The sequence below is a fragment of the Mustela putorius genome, unplaced genomic scaffold (genome assembly GCF_011764305.1).
Source record: "Mustela putorius furo isolate JIRA1106 unplaced genomic scaffold, ASM1176430v1.1 tig00003853_pilon_pilon_pilon, whole genome shotgun sequence".
In the NCBI taxonomy this organism is placed as follows: domain Eukaryota; kingdom Metazoa; phylum Chordata; class Mammalia; order Carnivora; family Mustelidae; genus Mustela; species Mustela putorius.
This window is the reverse complement of record NW_025422005.1, coordinates 55,458,206-55,464,205: the sequence shown is the minus strand read 5'-3', so window position 1 is coordinate 55,464,205 and position 6,000 is coordinate 55,458,206. Positions and strand designations below refer to the sequence as shown.

The 6,000-nt window shown below is 45.5% G+C and overlaps 1 protein-coding gene across 1 annotated transcript in view; it reads left to right on the top strand.

Annotated features, from left to right (window-relative positions):
- The first annotated feature begins 1,524 nt into the window (after positions 1 to 1,524).
- GNG12 (G protein subunit gamma 12) overlaps positions 1,525 to 6,000 on the top strand; it is a 130,207-nt gene continuing 125,731 nt past the window's right edge. Inside the window, exon 1 of the mRNA XM_045064710.1 lies at positions 1,525 to 1,649. The gene's annotated coding sequence lies outside the window, so the exon portion shown is untranslated. The remainder of the gene's footprint in view (positions 1,650 to 6,000) is intronic.

The window sequence follows — 6,000 nt, the reverse complement described above, 5'->3', positions numbered from 1 at the left end:
AAACACTGGTAGGGGATGTAGGACCTAGAGGGGTAAGAAGGGCAAGCAAAAGAATGTGATATCAAGCAAAATCCCGAAGCAGAAGGGAGGGAATTTGGCCCAGTCTCATAGGGAGCTCGTAGATAGCAGAGAGCCACCCTGGAGTTGTCCCAGCTGGAGGCTAAGGGACCAGGATGGCGTATTTATACATGCATTCTCAATCACTGGTTAAAGGGTGGGGCGGGGCAGAGGAACTTCTGGCTGTCCCTTGTATAGGCGAAACAAATCCGGCAGCTGAGCGCCATACTCAGTGAGATGCACGTGTCTCTTACCACACCCACACTCCCGGGGCAAGGCATCCAATCACTGCCTCTACCTACAAGTATGTCTTTTGCATCCTGGTCCAATGGCTTCACTGGGAATGATACTCAATACCCGAATAGGGGGTCGGGAGTAAAGTAAGAGTAAAGATCATGCCCTAACTGTAGTCCTTGGCTGCAAACTTCCCTGGGCTTCACTTCCCTTCAGTTGGTGAAACTCAACACACAGACATCCTGCACCAATGCCACCAGACTCCATTTCAAGCATGGACTCTGCCCACACTGGTTCCAAGTGACCTACTTTGGCCTCACCTTCTCTTTTGTCTTCACCCTGTCAAACAAGAAAACAGATACCTGGGGATAAGCAAGAAGTCTGCTGAGTGGTAGGATTTCTCGTACATCCGCCTTTTTTGACTCTTTCTGGACTTTTGGAGGGTGAGCGCCTCATCTGATCATCTTTGTGTCTCTCCATCAGCTTTAGCATGATGCTTCGCACACAGCAAGTGCTCAGTGAAATGTTCCTTGAATGACTGTTTGTATGAATAGTTCGAACTCTGTGTAAACAGAAGAGACTCTTCAAACTACCTGACCCTGAATCCATTCAGAAAGGACCAACCAAATCCAATTAATTCGTTATGCAGAACTCTGCCAGGTATGGGGCATTTGGAAGTGCAGATTTCATGGGGGGAGAAGTGGAGAAGCTCCTGATGGGCGCATGCACTTCAAATTGAACAATCCTCAGTTCCATCTCCATTTTCTGGGAAACAAAATCTCCCCATGGCCCCAGGGCCCTTTAAATTTTACTGTGACTGTTTTCTTAAGAAATTCCTGGAGCAGAGCCTAACTTTTGTGTAGGGGGTTGGCAGCGCTCACATTCGCAGCCCAGGGGACGGTTGGCATAGGGGTTAGCGAGGCGTTCGCACGCGAAGGAAGCTTTGGAGGGGTCCGAGCCGCCGGGTGGAGGGTCCTGTGAAGTGGGGGGCCCCAGCGTCCTTGAACTCCAGGGCGTCCATGAGTTTGGGGAAAGGAAAATGGGGACCGCCAAGGCGGTCAGACGTTTGTGGAGCTCTACAGCTCCCGACCTCTCCCCTTTGGCGGGCGGGACACCACACGGATTCGGCGGCCTAAGCCCAGAACAGCCCGGGTGCCAGGGCGGGTGGGAGGGCCAGGGCCGGAGGAAGGAGTCCGGGCCGCCGCCGCCCCGCCCGTCGGGCTGTCCGCCCCGCCTACCCCGAGCGAGGCGGAGCCGGCGCCCGGAGGAGCGGGAGGCGGAGGAGAGGTCGGAGCTGTCTCCAGGAGCCCTTAGAGACCGAGTCCCCGGCGGCGGCGGCGGGGGGAGCGCACCGGCAGGCGAGTGGGCACGGGCGGCGGGCGCAGGTGGCGAGTCTGCTCCCTGCGGGCACAGGGGCGCAGCGCGGGGCGTCGGCCGGCCGGTTCGGGGGCCGTCTCCGAGTTCCCGGTGTTAGGAAGCGAGATGGAGGGAGGGAAGGGAAGGGAGGAAGGAAGGAAGGAGGGAGGGAAGAGTGTCCCGGAGGGCGGGGACTGGTCGGGGCACTGGGCGCCGGAGAAGGGGATGGGGGAGGGAGGGCGAGGGACGCCGAAACCTGGAGGCGGACTGCGCGCTCGCCCTCGACGGGCGGCGGCGGGGGAAAGTGGGGGCCCTGTGGGGCTAGGGCTGGGGGCGCGGGCGCTGGGATGGGGGCGGGAGCGGCAGGAAATGTCTAGCAGCTCGTCCGCGGCCGTGCGCCCCGCGCCCAGTTGGGGTTGGGAGGCTCCGGTGTGCCCAGCCCTTCCTTGCGGTGGTGCCAGGCTCTGGAGGCGGGCAGGCATCTAGGGGCGACCGGGGCGCCACGCCCCTCTTCCCTACTTTCTTCCGCTCTTTCTTGGGACTAGCGGGCGGGCGAGCAGCCCTGGAACCCGCTCGCTGCTGGGTCTGGCGGGGAAGTAGCGGGTCAAAGAGGAGAGCCCAGGTCACACGTCCCGCGAGGGACCCCCCAGCAGTGAGTGGGCTCGAGACTGTATTTGCAGGTGGTATGGGGAGGTCGAGGCTCAGACGAGAGTCTTGCTTGAATTTTTTTTTTTTTTAAAGCATTGTCGGGACCCTTATTACATGGATCAGGGTGACCTACCCCCCTTCCCCCCCTTAATTTTAGCCAAGGCAGATCAATTAAAACTAATTTGAAAACACTTTTAAAACACTGCCACTAAAGGCGTCTGACACTTGTCCCTCGCCTTATGTTTGTGTCTTGTAAACTTAAGCCATTCATAACTTGCACAGAAGAACTCGTTAAATCACCGCGGTGGAGTTAAACTTTGGACAGCCGGGGTTCCAAGAGAAGAAACTGATGAGGCCTTTTATCTCGTAGTCACCCTTGACCGGGCGTGGTTGTATACAAACAAGGTTATAGAGAAGGAAATGGGCAAAAAACGGGAGAGAAGGGAGGTCCCCTGCGCCCACGTGTCGGGGCACGTTTAATGGCTGCTCTGAGTGGAAACAAACCGGGAATTTATTAGACCTTGTGGAGTTCGACAAACTTCACATGATTAGCTTCCTTCCCATCAGTTACTTCCTTTCCTCCCCTGCTGTCTTTGCGGACACTGTTTATATTTCCTGGGGCTGTTGTAGCTTCGTCTGAATGGACTGTCTATAATGAATCTTTTGGGTGTTGTCAGAGTCAGGGTCTGTGTCTGTGTGTTCGCTGCTTTAAAAGCGGAGTTCGGCTTTGTTTTTAAAGTGGTAGTCACCACACTGCACCATTGCTGGTGCTTCTCAGCTCTCCCTGTAAATCATGGCAGGATGGCGGCCCTCACCTAGGAGAACCAGGAAGGCAGGCAACGCAAGAATGATGGGGTTGGGTTTTACTATTGCCAAAACAATCACATTCAAGTGAAGAGCTCTTTTTTTTTTTTTTAAAGGCTAAATTGTATGTATTAACAAACCCCCTTTTTCAATAAACAAACGTGATTCACACACGTAATTTTTAAAAGTAATCAAACATTTTATAGACTCTTCAGTGATAAAAGGACTCTGGGATCCAATGTTTAGTCCCTTTGCTTCCCTAACAGTTAACTAGCACCATAAAACCCTAGTTTAAGTCCAAAAAATGCTGAGCAGTCTAACAGCTACGTGTTTAGACCTTATAAAAATGTGTTCGTATTTTTACTGTGTTTAACCCAGGTCATTCACTAGGTCTTGATCCCTGACAGCATTTGAATTTGTGTAGAAATACGTAAAAATGTGAAACTGTTTCACAAGAGACTAAGATTAATACCTTAAATCTTTCTGTGTAGCAAGCTCCAGTCTCATTTGAAAGATTAGCTCTCTAACAGTGAGATTGGTGGTGTTGGGCTGCTTCTTGTCCTCCCTTGTTGAAGGACATGGGTGGTTGTCAAGTTGTGATACCAGAGAGCTTCATAGCCAAAACACTTGAGGAAGTGGTTCCCTAATGCCAGATTATTATTTTTTTTTCTGTTGTAAATCTCTCTGATACAAGAAATTAAAAATTTCAAATGTAGAATCACATTGTTCATTGCTGGATAAATGGTCAGCTTTGTATAGGGTGTTTTTTGTTTTAAGTTTTGTATATCAGTTTAAGCTTAATTCAGGGAGGTAAGTTGTGGAAGTCAGATTTTTCTGAGGCCTGATGTGGAAGAGAAGCCATTTAACAGTGGTTTGAAGTATGAGTTTGGATGTGGATAGACCTGGAAGGGAGTATTAGTTATTTAATCTTTTCAGTCTGATTGGTAAAATGTGGATGATCGTGGTCTCTGTCTCAAGGATTATTATGAGAATATGTGAAACAATCTTTGCAAAGCACTTTGACGGCACTTAACACATAATTAATGTTCAACATGATTAGATATTTTACTTCTCTGGCTTAAGCTAGCAGCAGGCTATTGGATAAATTACAAGATGGCAGTTTAAGCCTTCTGGAAACGCTAGATAGAGCTATTTTAAATTCCAAAGAAGATACCTGATCCTATAGGTAGAGCTATCTCTCTATCTATCTAAACATGTGTGCCATGTTTCTACCACAGTGGTATGAATAATTATGATTGGATCAATCGCTTTAATACGCTTTTAGTGCTGAAATTATAGTCCTATAATATTTTTAGAGCCAGGCAGTCAGAAACGTTTCATTGATCATATTTTAAATTTAAAGAGAGTTTATATTTTTAAAAGTTGTGTTTATTAGCCTGGGTAGGAAATTAAACCAGGAACAGACATATTTATCTTTAACTAAGTATGATTTTTAATTAAAGTATGAAAAAATGTGACCCAAGGGTTTCCATTTATTTTTCATGTACTGATGTTCAATGACAACAGATAAGCCATCAGAAACATTTAGGACTGTTTGGGAGCACTTTGTAAACGTTTTATTAAAGTGTTGTGACTGGTCAAGGACTCTCCTCATCACATTACTGAATCAACTGCAAAATTTAAAAAATGCTTCTCTCTTTAAGCCTAATTCTTTTAAGCACCTGTTGTTTCTTCCTTAATGCATATCAGGTACCTGTGATTGGACTGATTGGAATGGTAGTTCCTTTAATGCATGACTTCCCGTTTTACTGATTGCCCCAGAGAGATACAGAAATGGAACTTTATTTAAAAATTGTAAAGGGTACAGTGTTTTTTAAAAAATATAACTGTTTTTTAAATAATTGTAAATGGTACAGTGTTATTATGAATTATTTCTTGCCTATGACATTATATGCTGAAGCAGTGAAGGACTTGATTGAATAAATTACCGAATCTTTTCACTCCTAGAATATCATAGCATAGTGCTGGATTCCTGTCTTATGCTTCTAGGTGTGTGAAAGTGTGGGCAAGTTGCTTCATATCTTTCTGCTTCCACGAGGTATTGTGAGGGATAAAAGAGTTAATCTACCTAAAGCATTTAGAACAGTGACTGGCACATGGTTTCTGTTCAGCAAATATTAATGTTAAATTATTCCTTCCTGAGATTTTTCTCTTTCTAAATGTTATATAATGAGCATGCATTACTTTTGTAACAAGGAAGACAACTATAGGAAATTTTAATGTTTCCCCTAAATCTCAAAAAGTTCAGTAATTTAAAAAGTCCTGCCAGACAATGCTTACAAAGTAAGAGAACATAACTAGACAATTGTCATTGCATTTCTTAAATGTGAAATGGATTGCTACATTAATTTGTTCAACAAATTAATTCTAGATCTCAATCCCATTTTTCTTTCTTATTAGAAACTTAAAACATAAAACAGTAATCCATGAAGTTCTGTGTTATGGTAGGTTACATAGGGGAAGGACAGTGTGCACAGTTACAGTGCATTATTAACAATTATAGCTAGGTCAAAAAGATTTATGCAGATGAAGGAAATTCTAGAAGAAAATTCAGACCAGTGGATGGTAGGATTCTAGGGCTTTCCTTTTTTTGTATCCAGTTTCCCCAGTGAATGAAAAAAAAAAAAATATATATATATGTGTGTGTGTGTATATATATATATATATATAAAATCTCCTTGTGTAATAGTTACTCAGTAAAAACTCTGGCTTATTAGCTACAAATAGCAGGATTTTGTTTTAGAAAAAAATACTGGATTGCATAGCAGTTGAAGGTTCTTAAATGTCAAAACCTTCGTAGTGAGAAATGTTTAGCAGTAAAAGAGAGGCCCTTTCAGAAGTTTGTAGTTTTATCTTTTTTTTTTCTTTAAAGATTGATTT